The 20,862-nt window shown below is 45.0% G+C and overlaps 1 long non-coding RNA gene across 1 annotated transcript in view; it reads left to right on the top strand.

Annotated features, from left to right (window-relative positions):
- The window catches only part of LOC146855798 (uncharacterized), a 42,236-nt gene extending 27,979 nt beyond the window's left edge, over positions 1 to 14,257 (top strand). Inside the window, exon 4 of the long non-coding RNA XR_014980877.1 lies at positions 13,989 to 14,257. This is a non-coding gene — a long non-coding RNA (uncharacterized LOC146855798). The remainder of the gene's footprint in view (positions 1 to 13,988) is intronic.
- Positions 14,258 to 20,862: the final 6,605 nt, after the last annotated feature.

Below are 20,862 nucleotides of genomic sequence, written 5' to 3'. Positions count from 1 at the left end.
GTATACTTCACATCTTTTTAATTTTATCGCTTAGTCAAGTGAACAGCAGCCCAGAGCTGCTGTTGCTCAGGGGGCCGCATGTAAAAATCAGGAGGGCTGCATGCGGCCCCATGGCCATACTTTGAGTATCACTGGACTAGGCAGTCATAGTTATTAGCGCCATTGACCAGCAGCAGCAGCAGGCCCCTACAAAAAAACGTATTTTCAATTATGTATTATTATGTGTTTCTGCTAAATAAGCACACTTAGGTGACTTAATTTAAAACGTGGCTCATAGACAGCAATCCAATAAACAAAACTTCATTGGACCCTCCCAAAGAGTAGGGCATATGCAAAAACTCTGGTGGTGTAGCAACAGCGAAAGCTCCTCTTGTACCCAGGGCCAGCTCTAGGGCGGTGCGATCGGTGCCATCGCACCGGGCGCTGACTTGGGGTGGGGCGCCATGTTTATTGTTTTAGAAGCAGCTGGTTGCGTTCCTAGTTCCAGCAATAAAAACTTCAAGATAACGCATCTGATTATTGTTATTCCTGAAGAAACTTTGTCTAAGAAATGTTGACTAGTAGTGCAGAGGGTTAACATGCCTGCTGCAAATAACGTGTCGCATTCATATCACAAACTGCATAAAATATAAATTGGTCAATGGGTTACCGCTTTTGTCAGAGAGATCCTGTTGTTACTTGTATAAGTTAAAATCCTAATATATTAACTGTCATCAAAGTGCTGCATGCAAACTGCAAGGAATGTGTTAGAAGTATGTGTGTTTGTTGCCAGTTATTCTTATATTGCAAAAAGGGTTCATTTATATAGAAATCAATTCATATTATTAAAGAAAACCCCTAACGTTGGCGTAACACTTTAAATTCTGAATTTCTGTTTTTCCAGACCAAGGACTCTTAAACTATACTGCCTACCAGAATGGATGACATGTTATCCCTACACCTTGTAGGCCTTTGTCTTATGTAACATTTCCTATGCACTCATTTACACATGTATGATTGTCTGTGCAATGTGTGTGTGATGTAAAGTGTTCTGACACCTAAAACTGGTATGAGTGGCGCTATAAAACTAAATTAATCTAAGAGACACTGGTTATTGAGACTTGAGGAGCACTGTCAAATGGTGGTAGTGTTGGAATCTGTTACGGAGGTGGTCATTGGGGGGGGCACCAACAAACATTGTCGCACAGGGGGCCACCAGTGCTAAAGCCCGCCCTGCTTGTACCCTCCCGATAAAGAGATAAGCTCAAGCTTTTTGTCTTGGAATCAAACCCCTCCAACAACCCACTACCGCTAAAGACAGCAAAAGAATAGAACAAAGGGCGCAAAGAGGATGGGTCTGGGACCCAACCCGATAGTGGTCAGGTTCCTTCACTGACCTAATGCTGACTGGTGACGCTTCCCTTTTTGTTGCTGTTTATTAGCTTGCTTAGTGGTTTCTATCTGAATTAACACGACTAATAATTTAAACCATTCAATAGAATCAAAATATTAGTACAGGTGATTGGCCCATCTCAGCGCAGGCTTCTAACGTTCGAATTGTGCAATATAACGTTGTTTGCTTCTTCCCTACTTCTGTTATGAGCAAAACACTCATTCCCTTCCCGCCAAAACACACTTCTCGTAGGAACGTTTGATGATTCTCTCTCCATGCCTTTGGTCAGGGTGTGAGGTCAGAGGCCGCGTGCCTCTGGAGGAAGTCACCTGGGTCTGCTTTCGCCTTCGCCACAGATTGAAAGAAGGGGAACAGGGGCTGCACGGGCTTCCCAAACAAGCCGAACGGCAGGGGAGGGGTGTCAGGCAAAGGGAGGGAGGCCGATGTTTGCACTTTAGTAACAGCCGACCAGCTGTCCGGATTATTCGTGGACGGCGTAGAATCCTGGGCGCGCACACTATGTTCCTGTCACACGGGTGGCCCCAAGCGCGCGGGCGCGCATAATGTCAGCTCCTTAAATACAGTTAATTGTGTGACTGCCAAGAGTGTCTGGGGCGATTGAAAATGGAGAGTATGGCGATACAGCGTAGCCCACTCACCTAATGATGGGACTTTATGAGTAAAAAAGATGGCCTGATCTTCCACCTTCAGAATACAAATGTAGCCGAAAGCATTAAAGCTGATCCGTGACTGGCTGATAAACAACTCTAACAAGCATTTACAACGCTACGGTCTCGGCATTGTTAAAGTTAGAGCTATTGGCATTGCTCATGACATTATTTTTGTTTTTTTTTGTTTTTAAAACATGTAGAGAAACGGCATTGTTATTTACAATGTCAATAGCTTAATCAGTGTGTGTGTAGGTGGCTCTGTGTGTGGGTGCAAATAGGTCTCGCATTTGAGAGTGATTAAGCTATTGACATTGTAAATAACAATGCCGTTTCTTTAAATGTTTTAAAAACAAAAACATAAACAAAAATAATGTCATGAGCAATGCCAATAGCTCTAACTTTACCAATGCCGAGACCATTGCATTGTAAATGCTTGTTGCTTAGTCAGTCGATTCAAATGTCAGCGGTAAATGAGATTTGAAGAGCGAGCTGCTCCAGGCACTTGCGCATGAGTTTTTTCTTTTGTTCCTTCATCTGAACTCGATACCCATGTGCACTTCTGTGGGCTGTTGCCATTTGCTATGTTTTATTGCAATACAATTTGGCAAACTGTTTCATTTTTCTATGCCGAAGTGGCATCTCTGCCAAGCAGTAGCGCTTAGAGGAAGGGCTAGAAGAAATGTCAACCCAAAGCGCTACATGAAAAACTTGCATCCAACAGGGGAAGGTACCAAGGGCGGTGGCTGTCACCTGCCCCTCCTGACACCCCGAGAGTTTCCGCAGCTCTGCCCTGCCCAGGGTCCTGTCCGGTTACTTCTTTAGTCAATATGTGGGCAGTTTCCCACTGCCCACTTCAGTGCACGGAGGTCACGTTTGGAACAGTAGCTAGTAACGCATGTATGAGACGCCATGTGTAGTAAAGCACACTTCTAGCGCAGGAGCGGTCTCGCAGCGCTTGTTGGTTAACAGCTACACCAGTGTTCAAAAACCGCAAACATGGCACTGTAATCCTGGCTTCTCTACCTGCCATCACTGTGTGACCTTGACAATATCACGATACCGCCCCGAATCCTTTCCTTCTCTCTCAAACACCGGTAGCGCCTGGTTCAGTTTGGAGTGAGCGCTTAGCAGCGCTATACTAAAAGTAATGCATCCGGTGTGGAATGAATCCCTCATATTCATTGTAACAGGACCGCCCCCTGTGGGTGTCAGGTGGGTATGTGACCCCTAATGGAGAAGACCCCAACCCCGGCCCAGCAGTGCCCCCCGGATACAGTTGGTTCTTACCTGGTCCCGGGGTTGTCACGGTTCCGGGGTGCCCAGGAGGTACGAAGAGCAGCAGCAGAAGCGAGTACCAGGTGCAGAACCGAGCGGGGGAGCCGGGACTCACCCGGCCCATCTTGGGCAACAGCATCCGCCCTGCACTCCTGCCCCGGAGCACTGCCCTCCCTGCCCGGCCGTCTGGGGCAGCAGCCTCAGCCCTGCACTCCTGCCCCGGAGCACTGCCCTCCCTGCCCGGCCGTCTGGGGCAGCAGCCTCAAGCCTGCAGTCCTGCCTGGACTGCCCTCTCTGCCCCACCTTCTAGGGCAGCAGCCTCAGCCCTGCACTCCTGCCCGGAAGCACTGCCTTGCGCCCCTTTGCCCCTTCACCCTGTCCCGGCCAGAAGTTGTTTCGTTCACAGTCCTGCTCTCGGAGAGATCTCTGCTTGTGTCCCCCTTCTCTCTGTCCTACGGTCCTGCCCGGCGTACTGTCCTCGCTGCCTAGGTGCTCCTTCACTCTGTCCAGGGCTGCAGCTCCTGCCCTGCGGTCCTGGGAGGGATGTGAGAGAAACCTAAGGGCACTATCGCGGTGGAATTTGAATTGCGACCACGGCCCTCGTAACGTCTACACTCTCGGCTCACCTAGATCGCAGCGCCTGCCTCAACCTGGGGAAGATTATGGCTCCGCAGCGCGGCTGGAATCAGCGTGTCCTTGCCGCAGCATCTGCTAATGTTTCACCGGCACAGGAGAGTAAGGGCACGAAAACCACTGCATTAACCAGGGTCACTTTCTGTGATCCAAAGCTAAGCCATGAACACCGCCACCTTTCTCCACCGCCGCCTTTCTCCGAGGCGAAGCAGAAATGCCTCGGAGAAACACAGCGGCGGTTTCGGATTCGGGGGCGTGTTTTGCTTTTCTCTCCTCTTGCCATTGGCTGGAGGAGATAATTAGAAAAGTTGAAAAAAACACGCCTCCGAAAAGGACGGGGCCTGATCGGAGTGACAAAGCCTCTTCTCCAATGGCTGGCCAGCATTCAAGAGGCCAGCCAATGGAGAACAGGGGAGAAGAGGGGCGGGTTCAAGCCCCTCTTCTCCAAAACATTAAATCTCCGACTTCCGGTTCTGCCTTCGGCAGACCGGACGGTCCTCGACCTAAAAAGTTGTCCCCATGCCAAGTTAGCATTGTAGTCACGCAGAATTGAATTCCCACATAGAAATGTTACTGCTATTATGTTATCTTTCCTCACACGTGACTGCTTGTCGTGGTTTGACCTGGGTAGTTTTTCGTTTGGACTGATCCCTTCAGGGCGTGGGTGGGTAACGCCTCCCCTGTTGGGATTTATGTTGCCTTCAGGAGAAACCTCTGGTCTGAGAGATCACTTATCTTATTATGGCTTAGAGGGTGTTCTGTTCTGGGGAGGCATGCCAGGTTTCTACTGTACATATGGGGATTCAAAGGAAACCCCCTGCAGCTGGAATGCAGAATCTTCTTATTGGATGAGGATTCCGATGGTTGCATCGTGGTAAAGCTTGATATGAAAGGCCTGAGTTTTTTATGGCGAGAAGTCAATGATAGAGGCGCCTTGATGCCCTTCGGGCTAAGTTTGCGCGTTATAAATTTATTTTCATTCATTCATTCATTCATAGGACTTAGTGGTACGCAATGAAAAGTTACCTCAGATGTTATTAAGACATTTTACAACAAAAGCAGTAGGCATGGCATATTTATTGTGAAACTAATATGTTAAACCCAAAATACCTTCAGGTCGAATTCTTATGACATATGTTGAAGCCATTTGACCTTTAAGAGTGGATTGGCATTACACTTTGTTAAGGCCTACAGACGTATATAGTTATAACTTGGATTCCATAGATTATTGTAATAGGCCAGTGATCTGGTGTTGGTTACCTCTCTGACTAAATTAAAGATTTGCACTGCGAGATTCTTTTTTAGGTCCTCTTTGGAGAGGTTGTATATTGTTTCGCTAATTCTAATTTGGTTCATATTTCTATTGTTATGACTCAGTACTAAAGCGGTCTTCAAACTGTTGGGCGCGCACCCTGGGGGTCTGTCATCACATTCCCAGGGGGTCGAAAATACATCTGCAACTATTTATAAATGAAGATGGGCTTGACTATTTGTAAACGAAGATGGCCTTGAAGCGTGATTTTGTGTATCTGGCACGTTTTCAGGCTGCCTTTATTTACATGTAGTAGTTGAAGTGCCTAAAAAAAGTATGGGAACTGTTATTTCGGGTGCCATGGGGACAGGGACTGAGGTGACTGGGTCAAAGATTTGGCTAAAAACATCAAAAGGTCTAAAAGGTCTGTAACAGTTTTGTTACTGTTTTCACTTTCAGGTAACAACATATAAAATACCACACAATAAAACAAAAATGCAAGTTATACAAAAATGCACTAATCAGTGGAAAATGTACTCTTTTACGTTGAAACCTAATTTAGTTAATGCAATCACTGCAGATGGGCGTGTATGTGTGACCAGAGAGTCACAGAATTAAATTAAAGTTGGCGCCGCTGGAAATAGTGGCTTATGTATTTATAGTGCTATTGGGTCTTAGTCTGTAACCGAAAGCACTGTGAATATGTGTGTCATTATATATATATATATATATATAACAGCTCCAAAAAGCAGGACCTCAGCACTCACGGGACTTTGGTTCATTTTATTTTCAGCAAATGCATTTCGGCGCTATGCCTTCATCAGTGCTCTTTAAAACGCCATCATACAATTGTGTTTAAATCACTCAGCAAGCAATTCTATTGGAGGGCTCAAGAGAGATGACAGCAACAAAGGACTCACACAATAGATGCTATTGCTTGCAATATTATGGCAGCCATGGCTGTATGCATATATCCTTTGTGTAAATACCATAGGTGCTGTTCGTTTTTCACAATAATCATTATCATTATCATTATTGTGAAAAACGCTCACGTGTGCGAAGGGCTCACAACACCCCAACAGGGGAAGCAGAGATTCTTTGTCAATTTCTGTTTTTGTTTGATGAATATGCACTTTTATAAGTCTCACATTTATTGTGGATTTTAAGCTGCAGAAAACATATCCCTGAAATGCTCTCATAAGCCCTACCCTCTGTGCTTGGCCCTACCCCACCCGCAATCCTTGCCATAAATGTGTGGTGGGTCTCTGACTTCATAAAACCTTTCTGTGTGGGGCTCAGAGCCAAAATGCTTGAAGATGTCTTCCGTACATGATGGTTGGCTTGTGGGAAAGCTTATGCTCAACATAGTAGGTCTCAGTTGGTACGATGCTTAGCAAGTGATATAGGGTATAGGCCTGATTGGTTAATTAACGAAAGGTGTGTCAGATGCTATATGTCTAATCTGTTTATCATGTAAAATTACAAAAAAGGCAGTAGACCTGACTTATTTGTTGTGAATATCCTATGTTAAGGCAATGGGTCTTTAAGGGTGGACTCATTCCCACCGGTGGCCAGCACACGCAGCAGCACGCGTTCGTCTCGCTGCCGCGCTCCCCCCGCTCCTTTGTTCTGCCTCGGTCCAGCCGCCAGCTTCCCAGGATTGCCCCGGATTTCCCTGCGCCTCCCAATGCATGCCTCTCCGCACCTCGTCCCGCAGTAGCTCTCCCTGCTGCTGGATGAGATGAGAGATCTCCGAGCACAACACCATCTCCACGAGGCGTCCGACCTTCTCCTCTTCGGTCCCGGATCGCTGTGAGGTTTTGCACCGTTTTGGGCGGGATTACAGCGCTGGCAACATCTCCCCCGTTTGGAGCCCCTAGGATTGTATTGTATATTTCCAGACATGATAGAGTGGAGGACGCTCAGGTCTCTGCTCGTGTTATGCTGGGGATTCTTCGCTGCAGCGGAGGAGGGTAAGAGTTATTTGACTTATTTGCCTTTTAACAATGTACATCAGCCTCCGTGCCCCCCACTACCCCCAATCTTGAGTGCTGACAGTTGTTTGCGTACCGGGAGCTTTGCATGCTTGAACGCTGAAAGGCTGCCGGGCTGTATTTTACTGTATTTTACTGTTAGCAGCAACTTTCTTTTAATCCCTTCTTTTAAACTGTGTATTTTACTCGTTTTAACCCGTGATTACTTTTGCTAAAAACGCATCATTTAAAAATATTTAATATCACACAAAAGCTGTTAATTGCATTTACCTTGTACTCAGAGGCTGCACCTGGTTCCCCCGACCCGGTCCATCACGGCTGAGTGCCGATTGCGTGGAGGGCGGGGCAGGCAGCACCAGTGATTGGTAGAAGACACTTCCGGTCCGGAGGGGGTGAGGCAAGCTTTTGCGCCTACACCTACTTAGGGCCGATGTGTCAGCGGGCGCGCAGCGGAACGCTGAAAGGCTGCCGGGTGGTATTTTACTGTTAGCAGCAACTTTCTTTTAATCCCTTCTTTTAAACTGTGTATTTTACTCGTTTTAACCCGTGATTACTTTTGCTAAAAACGCATCATTTAAAAACATTTAATATCACACAAAAGCTGTTAATTGCATTTACCTTGTACTTGGAGGCTGCACCTGGTTCCCCCGCCCCGGTCCATCACGGCTGAGTGCCGATTGTGTGGAGGGCGGGGCAGGCAGCACCAGTGATTGGTATAAGACACTTCCGGTCCGGAGGTGGTGAGGCAAGCTCTCGCGCCTACACCTACTTAGGGCCGATGTGTCAGCGAGCGCACAGCGGACGCGCGCAGCAGACGCGCCTAAGGCAAGCCCGTCTGCACCCGTCCGCGCCTGACCGGGACCAGGGGCCACGACCCCTACCCCCACAACTTCTAGACCAAAAATCCAGTACTTAAGGGAATCCCTGCTAGCACTAGCACCCATTCAGTCAAATGAGAATAAACTGTCATGTAGGGTGGCCTGTCCAGGAAACACCGAAGGACCGTTATCCTGCCGTGGATGTAAGTGGCAGAGCCTAATGCCCCAGGGTTACTCCCATATGGAGATAGACGACCGGCATACCATAAAATGTTTATACTTTAATGCCAGGTCAATACCTAAACATACCATCGACATTTGGGATACCCTAAACGAGAGAAATCCCGATCTGGTGTTTGTAACTGAGACATGGTTGGGGAATAACAATCTCCCCGATATTGTCAACGCCCTGCCCCCTAAATACAAAATCCTCAAACATGATAGGCAGGGACGGAAGGGAGGTGGGGTGGCAATTATATTCAAGGATCACTTTACATGTCTCCAGCTTGAAGTAGCGTTTACAGGAGAGCACAAAATACTTCCATTTCAGATATCTAGAAACAACCACATTCTGTTTGGGGGAGCAGTAATTTATAATCCTCCAGGCCATCAAACTGACCTGAGTGCCAAACTTTTTACTCTACTTCTTCCATTATGCCTGAAATACAAACACTACCTAGCCATAGGTGATTTTAATATACACTTTGAGGAAGTGTACAACATCACTGCCAGACAGCTGGAAAAAGATATGCAGATCCTCAAGCTCAAGCAATGGGTTGCAGGCCCCACACATAATGCTGGGCATACTTTGGATCTACTACTATTCTCAAACATAGAGTCAACAAGGATCCAAGAGATTACCCCTGTACTCTGGACAGATCACTCGCTTGTATCCTTCACTTTTAACATGCTGATGAATGCCATTAAACTCATTAAAACGACACGCGTGGCAAACAGAGCCTGGAGGCTAGTCACCCAGGACCGGTTCCAAGTCCACTTCTCTCCAGACAATCTAGCTACCCCAGAAGATCTTTTAGTAAATACAGAAGCTACGCAACTCGAAAACGAAATCTCTAAGACCATAGATATTTTGGCACCCAAACTCACATTCCAGGCCAGAAATAAGCCTCCTTCCGAAAAGTGGCACTCACAGGATCTTAAGATTATGAAAAGGAAGTGTAAATCACTAGAACATTCCTGGAGAATGTCAAAACTAGAACCAGACAGAATAAATTATAGGACTGAGGTAAGGATATACAACTCCATTAAAACAGCAAAGAAAACCTACTTCTCCACCCGGATAAAAGAAAACTGTAACTCGGCCAAGGAACTTTTTAGAATTGCGAAGGAGCTCTGCAAACCAGCTAGTCTGTCCCAAACCCTGCCTTCTTCAGTGGTAAACTGTGAGATGATTAGCGAGTTCTTCTCTAATAAGATTAGCACAATCTACTCATCATTTACCAACGATTTTTCTCTACCCCAATCCATCTGGGAATATCCACCTTTACATTCAGTCGGTGTGACACACATGGGCAACTTTGCCCCTTTTACAGAATTAGAGGTCGGAAAAGCTATGATGGAAGTAAAATCGGGATCCCCATTAGATCCATGCCCCCATTACATATTCTCTCAGATCACCCCGACAATATGCCCCTATGTCACTCATCTCCTTAATAGATCTCTGGACACTACAGTTTTCCCGGAAACATGGAAACAGACAGTAGTGATCCCTTTGTTGAAGAAAGCTGGAACAAACGTTCATAATCCCGAAAATTATCGACCCAGCTCCCATACTTCTCTAAAGTCCTGGAGAAATTGGTAAACAGACAACTGGCCAACTACCTTGAGACTAATGAACTCCTGGACCGCTCCCAAACTGGCTTTAGAGCCAACAACAGTACAGAGACCACCATTTTAGCGGCCCTCGACGACATAAGAGAATCGACGGATCAGGGTAAAGCAGTTGCCCTGATCCTATTGGACTTGTCCGCGGCGTTCGACACGGTCTCTCACGACCTTCTGTTAAAAATCCTTTATGAAAAGGGTATCCATGCTAAAGCCCTTCAATGGCTCAACTCCTTTCTTAAAAACAGAACCCAGATGGTACAAATGGGGCAGTTCTTCTCAACGAAAAAAAACATCAGCTCTGGTGTCCCCCAGGGAGCTTCCTTAAGCCCGACACTCTTCAATGCCTATGTTTCATCTCTGGCACTGATCAGTAGGAAATGGGGACTCAACCTCTGCTCTTATGCAGATGATACACAGCTGATGATTACTATAGATGACAGACATGAAGACGCCAAGTTTAAGCTAAACAACTGCCTCTCAGAGATGGCAAATTGGATGACCAAGCACTGTCTCAAATTGAATGCAGGGAAATCAGAGATACTACTCTTTGGAGGAGCACATCTAATTTGGGACCCAACCTGGTGGCCACAATCCCTGGGAGTGGCCCCAGCGCCCAAACAGTGCGCCAGAAAACTTAGGCATATCCATTGACAATACTCTGTCCATGCAGGACCATGTGCGGGCCCTGTGTGGAAGAGGTTTCGCTATCCTAAAACTTCTAAGAAGGCTGTTTCCTTGGATCCCGCTAGAATGCAGAAGGACGGTCACACAGGCATTGCTTACCAGTAGATTGGACTATGGCAATGCCCTTTAGGTGGGCATGGCAGACTACCTCTTCTCACGCCTACAGGTCCTGCAAAATGCGGCTGCCAGGCTTGTTTGTAATAAAGGTAGATTCAGTTCTGCGTCCGCATGCATGAAAGAACTCCACTGGCTACCCATGCGCCAGAGAGCACTGTTCAAACTGTTGAGTCATGCGCATAGGGCACTGCACAACGCCGGACCTAAAATTCTTCAGAGCAAAATTGAATTCTATATCTAAAGAGTTAGAGCTGGTGGTCGGTCATTCTCGTACCTGGCAGTAAAACATTGGAACGAACTTCCTCTGTATTTACGCCTCTCTGAAAACCATATATCATTCAGGAAGCAGTTAAAATCACATCTTTTTCCAAAGTCATAAAGACAAGTAGCTGAAGACCCCCGCCATAACCTACCTTTGTTCTGCTAAACAGCGCCGTGATATCCGTCAGGATGAATGTCGCGCTTTACACAAACAAATACAAATACAAAGTTGGCTTCCGGTGGGTCCTGCTGCTGCGGTCTGGTTTTCAGAACATGCAGTTTTGAGATTTCACTCTCATTTCTATCACATATCACGGTGCATCCTTAACTGTGGTCTTTCATACATCTCCAGCTAGAGAAGTAGTGGAGACGCGGATACATAGACTTACTTTGTTTCTCTAGCAACCTTCATAGGCTGCAGAATAGACTGGATTGCCTGGCAGTTCGTCTGTGGGCACGGAGCCTTGTATTGATCTGGCAGTGTTGTAGTGGAAATGGGCATGTTTTTCATTTCAATTGTTTGTAAAAAATAACGTAATGTGCTGTACTTCAAACTCCAGACACCCCATCCACCAACTCTTGTCAGGGAAGGAGAGTTGTTGCTGCTTGTTCACTTTCCCTGGTGCAGTCAGTGTTTGAAAAGGCGTGGGGAGACAGACGTTGTGTCACCTGACATAGTAAACGAGCACTTCTGGACAGGGCGTGTTCATTTATCTGCATGTTATGTCTCAATATATCAAGTTATTGGGAAGGCAGACAAGAGCCGGCCATCACTTACCAGAAAGACTGAATGAGGTGCCCACCTTCTCACCAACTTGAGACGTTCGCTTCTTGCTTCCTGGACCATTTGCCCTCCCTGCGTCTGGACGGTTCGCCGAAGTCTAGTGTACAGTGGGGCCTCCATGACATAAAACTGCAACAAACATCCAGCACTAGGCCACTTCGAGCCATCTGAGGGAATGAGTCTCTCTGCTCGTGAAAGTGAAATAAGTAATGAAATAGGAACCCCTTACCACTGGTCCACGCCCTTGCTCATTCCAGGGGGCTAAAATCAATAACCGTTTGCATTGCAAGTGTGTTTACGAAATTACGATATATACGTATTATCAATGCCCCGACTAAGCCAACATATGTTCAAAACAAGCATTTGCAATGCAATAGGTCTCGCATAATTAAAGGTTGAGCTATTGGCATTGCTAAATAATGCAACACCAATAGCTCAAACTTTAATAATGCGAGACCTATTGCATTGCAAATGCTTGTTATTCTTGAATCAGGCTTCTAAAAATGAGCAGCAACTGCATAAAAGAATCTAAAAATATAAATGCATCTAGAAAAGTGGCAAACCAATTCTTGACTACTGAAGAGAGAGAGAGAGAGATTCACCTGGGGTATTCTAAAGGGGCTTGAACTGCTCAGCGTCTTTCTGCAGCTCTTCATCCGTCAGAAACGTGTGAAGTGATAGTTTTGATTAGGCAAGAGTTGCCTCAGTGCATGTATTTAAAATAATCAAATCCAAAGCGGTAGAGACACAGGTTTCCAGTCTGTTATGGGGGAATAGACCGGCACGTATTGCGCAGGGCAAATTGGTTAGAGGATGGTATGACGGAGGAATAGCGCTTCCAAACATACAGTTATATTATTGGGCAGCTCAATTAAAAATAATTAATAGGTGGATACATGCCCCACAAACGGACCCCGCATTTAAGGCAGACAGACATGGGTTGGGGGCAGAAGGCATGATGTCAGCACTTTATAACAAGAAGCGACCCCCCTCATTACTTGGGCCCACAAAACACATAATCATCATATGGCAAAAGGCACACGCTAAATTGGGCTGGCGGGGAGTTATAACCCAACTTACTCCACTCTGGGATACCCAACGGTTAGGACGACTCAAGAATAGTAAGGGGTTTTCCCAATGGGACGCAATTGGCATCTCCACGGTGGGTGACATGTGGCGTAAAGGGGAGATAATCACGTTTGAACGTCTTAAGGAATAATATGAGCTGGCACCCTTGGAAATATTTTGCTATATGCAGGTAAAACATGCACTACAAGCAGCCTTACCATCTGGTACCGAGGTTCTGGAAGCCACCCCCCTAGAAGATAGATTACTGACAGACTATATGCATAAGCGAGCCACTTCTCTCACCTATCGAAAGTTGGTTAACAACTTGCCGGACCCTACTAAGGCACTCAGGGAAAAATGGTCCCCAGATGTCGGGGAACTTGATGACACCGAGTGGCAGGGAGCAACGGCATCCCAGCGGGAGGTGGGAATACCTTCAAGGCTCAGGATGTTGCAGCTCAAAATATTACACCGTATCTATTATACTAGACTTACCCTCTGCAGGATAGGGAAAGCATCACACCCGTACAGCTTGAGGCTCTGTGGGGAAGAGGGTACATTTTATCATACGATATGGCAATGTTTGAGGATCGCAGAATATTGGGTTAAGGTGATGAGGACAATATCACAAGTAGAGGAAGTATCATTGGTGCCGGAACCCAAGCGTTGTTTGTTAAATGTTTGGGAACCAAATTACCTTACACATCCAGCACAGGACTGGGCTACACTGGGAATAATGGTGGCGAAGCGTAATATCGCACTAAAGTGGGGTTCGGAGGAGATACCGACACTCAAAGCATGGTGCAAAGACATGGACATAGCTATGGTTAACGAAAAAGCAGTTTACATTAACCGAGACTGTCCACAAAAGTGGAATAAAGTATGGGGGGCCTGGAATAAATTCAGGGGATACATCTGTGAGCCACCCAGGGTTCAATCGGATGAGGTCTCGGAGGAAGAGAAAGGTGGGGTAACGTAAGACTAATATGTGGAATGTTGTCAACTGTTATGACATCAATAATGTCAATAGGCAAAATGTCGCAGGAATGTTTCTCATTTGAAATGTACTGTATGTATGTACTGTCAGATTTGAACTGTGCCTTGTTGGTTACAATAATAATAAAAATAAAAAAATAAAAATAATCAAATCCTTTTCATGGATGTCACACAGTGTATTCTCAGTCTGACAAGAGGTTTTTTTTTTTTTCCAGGAAGCCTCCTTTTCAAACGGATTAAAGCCTGGGAAGCAATCCTCAACATAATAAGACCAACAAAAGAATCTCTGCAATGTGAAATAAATGCGATCCAATTCCGTTAAAGAACTGCTGTTGTCTATAAAAAAAATATAAAACAAAAGCCTTCTTGGGAACAGCCCTTTTAACAGAGCATCTCAGCCAGTATCCTAGCTTAAAATCAGTGTTACGATGTTTCACCCTCATAATTTCACGTGGCACCACCTTATACAACTCTTCTTAACAAACATCGCACAAGCACGTTTTAGCCATCAAAATAATTCGCAAAAGTAATACCTAGCAAACTTAAGTTAGGAAGCGGTCCATTTATGAGAGGGTGTGGCTTATCGGCCAGGACGGCTGACTTTGAAGCAGAGGAACCAGGTTCGAGTCTGGCCGGATGGGGCCAATCAATCAATCTCCTCGTGCCTAAAAAATAAATATGAATGTGTGCGTCTGTAATGCTACTAGTGCTCATTTTAAGGCTTTGATACCTTCCTTCGGGTCGAGTTCACGCTATATAAAAACTGCAACAAAAAACATTAAAAAATTGTGCGAGGCAATGAGGGTCGGTAAACATGTCCTCTTGCATAGTAAAAAAAAAAATCTTTTTTATTCTGTACTTTTATGGCTTTTTTTGAATCGCCGTAATAAAGATTTTATGATTGACCGGCCATTTTGTACATTAAAAAACAAAAACTCCTTCCAGTACATTTGCAACAAATGACAATAGCTCTACAGCTGCACCACCACACGAGGGCACAGGTGTTGGAATTCCCAAAAGGTCCAGTCGTCTAATAAAAAAATTAAAAAAGCCCAGCAGCAGCGAGAATGATGAGACGTGTAGGCTAACAACATACGGCTCCGCTGGGTATTCTCTCTGTAACACAAGTGTGGTTTTCCAGCTTGTCATTGTGGATTATGTGCCAAGAGAGGAAGGAGGTGACTGAGCCTCGAGCACTAGCCACTCCTAAACCCTCTCCATGCTTCTGAACCATGCAAAGCAGCCCACGGTCATTACTCAAACCTCCCAAACCAAGAGTGACAGACCAAAGATAAAACATGAACAATAGACTGCGTTCTCCCCAGAAAAGAATTATAATGTGCCAGCGGTTTCACTTTATTCTGTGACATACCTTAGTCATTCGCTGCAGGGAAGTGACTCACTGTGACTGTGCCAACACTCCTATAACTTTCTATGTATAAAAATGTGGTAACATTACAGCTGAACAAGATGGCTTATGTGGTAATTGGTATAGATACTCTTAACAAACCTCGATTCATAACAGAATTACTACAGGAAAAACTGTGTTTACACTTGAAACCACTATCAAAGCAGACGCTCAGTCTCGCCGTGAGGACTGCCTCTCCTTCAGAGAACAGTGGAGAGCAACACTATCCTACTTATCAGAACCACCGAGACAAGCCATCTCGGTGATAAAAAAAGCGATCGCTATGGTTAAAAAAAAAAAAGACACGCCTGCGAGTGGTGCGTGCGCGCCACTGCGAGCCATATGTTTTCAATTATCGCGCCCGTGTCTGGACGCGATAATTGAAAACATATGGGCTTTGGTGCGCGTAACAGACACCAATAGGCCATGGGCGGAGCAATGCGCCCACCTTTGGCCTGTTGCGTGCACTGTTTAAAAAAAACACGCACGCAAAGCCCAATAGCGGAACCCAAAAGGAAAAGCACACGCACGAGCGTGTGCGATTCCAGGGTCCATTTTGGAACCCTCCACAAAAGGGCTCTCGCCTGCGGAGCGGTGCTGCGCACTGCATCGCTATGGGCGAGCCCTAAAAACTCCTGCTCATGTCACTTGCATTGCTATAATCCCAGACGTAGCATGGGTCACATTATCAACCATATCATCTCCATGGCCTCATAGGCCCGCCCTTATCCCTCTGCCCCTCAAAAGACTCCTGTTTCCTGAGGAGGAGCCATGGAAAGGGCATGGCATGAAGGTTCTGACGCTAAACAGCGGCTCTCAGTTAGCAGGACTCAGAGAACCATGTCTACTTCATGTGAGCCATGAGATCAGGGAGCCAATGGCAGTGCCAGGGGTGGCATGGAACGTGCCAGGGATGCATAGAAGGCCTCTACCGCAGACACCACTGAGCTCTTTTTGATAGCGGCTTACTTGTGGCATAACGGCTAGGGCTGCCGACTTTGGAGCTGGGGAACCAGGTTCGAGTCCCGGCGTTGTCTCAACATCCTGTGATTCTGGGCACATCACTTAATCTCTCCGTGCCTACCACATATGAATGTCCCCTGTCGTTGTGTAATTTAACTGCGCTCCAATACCTTTGGGTCGAGTTCATGCTATATAAAGAAGCATTTGCAATGCAATAGGTCTTGCATTATTACATTTTGAGCTATTGGTGTTGCATTATTTAGCAATGCCAATAGCTCAAACTTTAATAATGCGAGACCTATTGCATTGCAAATGCTTGTTTCCTTTGTAGTTCCTCATTCAGTTTGTTCCTTTTTTTCAAAAGTGTCTCGCAACTCCACTGGCAGGCAAACCAGGATGCTTACTTGCCACTCTTTTCATCTGCAGCACGCTGCATTCTGTACAGGCATTATTCCTAAACAGGGCGACCATCTTTGAATAGCATTGTTCATACTGCATCGTTGTTTTACTGTTCCAGGGCGGCCATTGTGTTTAGAAACATTATTTTGGCTACCCTGTATCTGTACAACAACAATACTCTATACACTTTAGCATTCAAAGATGGCCCCTCATTGCAATGCTTATTGAGCAGTCATCTTGTAATGATATTGTGCATAGTGTACCCTTATTTTTACGGCTACAAAATGTCCAACAAGTTGCTTCTGAATGTGGCAGCTATGTTGGAACTTTTAAACACTGATATACTATGTACAATATCATTGAGAGACGTCCACATGCTGCTATGTTCAATTTTATTTTGGTATTGCAAAAATATGCCTGCAAGTTAAGGTGGAGGCGTTTTTTTCCTTTTTGTACTTTTATTATTTTAATTTATCTTTCATTTGCTTGTTGAGTTTGTGTCTGACTTATTGTGGATGGGTAAGTAGATGAGTGAATGTATGAGTTCAAGGATGAGTGACAGAGTGAATATATACACTTATTAAGTACTTAAACTCACAAAATGCTTTCTGTTATAAGCTAGATTTATTACTAATGCCAGTGTTTATTAAAGGGCGGGGGGGGGGGGGGGGGATGGAGGGAGCCTCGGTCCATCTAGGTGTGAAAGTGGCCTTGATGGAAGAGTGCTACGTTTTCCAGGAGGCACCTATATGGTTTGTTTATATCATTTTAGACTGTCTAAAGGTGCTGTCGATACGAAAGAATGTGTTAAAGCCACGATTTTTAAAGTATGGCGTTCGTGATCGCATGCAGGCAGCTATTCTTTTACCTGAAAAGAGATTCCTGGATGTGATTTGAGCCTTGGGGAGATTTATGGCTGCTTTGAGGATTTTATGATCCCAAATCGAAGATGTGCAATAAGGTACCCAGAGGTCGCACTCTTAGGCACACATCGCATTTGTGGCACATGTGCATGTGGCATTTCCACCATTTGAATGTAAAACGAATCAGGGGTTTTACCATTTAATATTGTGCACATTGCTTTTATTTTTGTCTAAATTTACACTATTTTTGACTGACTGGATGACATGGCTTGTTCCTGTGGAGAAGTAACGTTCTTGTGCCAGACCCTGAATTATTGAAATAGTTAAAGAATTTCTCTTCCTATTAAATCACTGGATTTTAACCAATATATTTTGAAATTACTGTTGTGAACTGACAAAATGTAACCAATGGAATCCCCTTTCCCCCACTTGACTAGTAAAGCATACAGGAGTAAAGTAACACACTGATGCGCATGGATTATCAGCACTTCAGAGGAGAGAGGCAGGGCTGCGCAGAGTGGGTCCGCCTGTGCCACGCATTGTAGGACAACGCTTAGTCAGTGCATATTGACTGCGTGTGATGCTGATTGGTGGCTTGCACTGCTGATGTGAACATTGGTTGCATGTACCACGGAAAAGAGGAAAAATGTGCTGAATGACTGATGGATCAATCCTAGTAGGTTTGGCACTGTTTTGAGTTATTTTCCTACAGCCTCACCCAAAAAGTAGTTTTTCTCAAGTGGACAACCAGCACAAATGCCAGTGATTGGCCTCAGAAGGGTGTCAAGTTGTAGGAGGACCCAGCTTAGGTTCCAGTATCTGAATGCTTCCTGATTAGCAGTATTAGCAAGTGTGCTGCTGCCCTTGGTTTGGTTCAGTAGTCATCACCTTACACCAGGGTCACCTGCAATTCTGAGGCGTGCATCAGGGTGGGTTGTGTCTCATCCCCAGTAAAATGAATGCCCTAGGATGGCGTGCAAGGAGCTACAACTTCCCAGCAAGATTTCTCTTGTTGGGGGTGCTCAGAAAGATTGCTCTACTTCTCCCTCCCCTAGACTGATGGATAGTGGTTCAGGCAACTCCTTAGTTGCCTCAACTACTGTTAATTCTTTATTTCTAGGCACACCGCAGGGTGCGGTGAATAAACTCCAGCAATTCAGAGTGCTGTAGCCAAATTAGATCATGGCCTGCCCAGGTCTGCCTTATCTTGCCCTGCCTTGCATATGCTACATTGGTTCCCAGTGGGAAAAAGAATCACCTTTTACTCCCTCTGCACTGTTCACCATACAGTAGAAAACTGTGTTCCCCTCTATTTGAGAAATACATTCGACATCTATGTTCCAACCTGGTCCTTCTGCTCACAGGAGGCTGTACTTCTGTCAGTTCTTAGATTCAATCTAGTCCACTTGGATGGAAGGCGTATTTTGGGGGCTGCTGCAAAAATGTGGAACATATATTTTTTTATTACAATGCAGAAGATAGTGTTGCACTTGCACTTTAGAACTGCTCTGAAAACCTGGTTGTGTAGTTCATAATGTGCAATTGCTCCTCTGTTGTCCTTTGTATAATTGGCTCGGACAGTCAATTTGTTTGGTGATCTGTCTAATGCACAGGCTGATAGGCTATTTCTCTTTTTGATTTATTTACTTGATCTTTCATGGGTAGAGTTGTCATCAGGCTCTCAGCACTAGGATACCATCTAGGTATTGGTGTGCTTACAAAACTATAATACAACATATTTTCATTCAGTATAACTTTCACTGGAGAAGGATGCATAATTTCACATATCGTAAGTACGCTAACACTAAGAAACACATATGTTTATAACAGTACCAATCTGTGAAATCGGGAGTAAACTGCACCCATTAAATGAAGCTAAGTTAAAATATTACACATTTTATTTTTTTGCAGTTTTATATAGTGCAAGCTCGATCCAAGGGCATTGTAGCACTTTACACGAACTCCAGATTAAATTGCACAGGGTAGGATTCTGTTTTTTGAGGCACTAGGAGACTAAGGGCCTGACTTAGATCTTGGTGGGAATCCGTCCTCCCTCCGTGGTGGAGTTTACAAGTACTCAATCGAGCTGACGGATTCTCGGTCACCATATTTAGATGTGGGTTATGCTTATCCACCCTCCACGTTGATAGATTTTTTTCTGTCACGTAAATGGTTCGCCGCTGTTGACGCAGCGGACTCCTCTGCTGGCTGAAATTACTCCATCGTCCTCAGAGTGGCGGGATTACACTGAGCATATTTAAATTTGACAGTTGTGCTGGCATTGTTCTAGCAGCAATTTGACGACGAAGTGATTCCGTTGTGGGATGTATTCAAAATGGTACTATGCCTGTAGGTTTTGGATGGATGCCGAGAGTACATCAAACATGGGCAGCCCTATTCCCTAGAACCTGAGGCCAATGAACAATGTAACAGCTACAGTGGTTCAAGGAAATAATATATGCAAAAAGGAAAAGAAAACACTAATAGTACTATGACAGAATCGCTCAAATCAACAGTGAACAAGCATTTGTAATGCAAATTGGTCTCTCATTTGTGAGAGTTAGAGGTATTGGCGTTGCAAATGACAATGTTTTTTACATATGTGTTTTGGACTGGAGTGGATGTTTGTGGTGTGTAGTGGAATTATGTTGGATGGATTGAAATTGTTAGTTGTGGAATTGTGTTGTATGGAGTGGATTTGTGTAGTGGATTTATGTGGCATGGTGTGCAGTGAAACTATGTGGATAGTAATTATGTGGCATTGAGTGTACTGGAATTATGTGGAGTGTGATTGTGTGTTTTGGAGTATAATTATGTGGAATGGTATTTTGTGTTGTAGAGTGGTATGTAGTGGAGTTTAATTATGTGGTGTGCTGTTGTATTTTGTGGATATCGAATTCTGTGGTGTGTTGTGTAATAGTGTTGGTGAGTTGAATTATGTGGCTTGATCTTGAATTATGTGGTGTGGCTTGCCAATGTGTGGAGTTGAATTGTGTGGCATGTAACTGTGTAGATAATGAACACTAACTTGTCAAAAGAAGCACACCATAGAAGCAACCACGTTTAACAATCATGGAAGATGACCTACGCCAAACAGCAAGTATTGAAGAACACACGCACATGAAAGCACATGGCTACAACTCCACTACCATAACCATAGCACACTGATCCTCAATGTATTGGTGTAAGCATATCAGAACAATGCAGCAACACTTAGTCCAGGCAGCACAGAGTACTGCTGCAAAACACATTGCAGACAGCTCAGAGACATGCCGCACACACAGCTTAACAACCAAAAGAAGAAAAGGACCAGTAACAAACCATAATCCAATGCATTTTATTCTGAAGATGAAAAATGTTGCTGTTCCCAGTGTTTGAAATGGAAATATAGAAGTGCAGGTACGCACTATTTAGAGTACACGTTTGCTCCTGAGAAGTGCAAGGATGCTCTTAAAT

Source organism: Triturus cristatus, chromosome 4_1, assembly GCF_964204655.1.
Source record: "Triturus cristatus chromosome 4_1, aTriCri1.1, whole genome shotgun sequence".
NCBI lineage: Eukaryota > Metazoa > Chordata > Amphibia > Caudata > Salamandridae > Triturus > Triturus cristatus.
The sequence above is the reverse complement of the archived record's forward strand: the minus strand, read 5'-3'. Positions and strand labels throughout refer to the sequence as shown.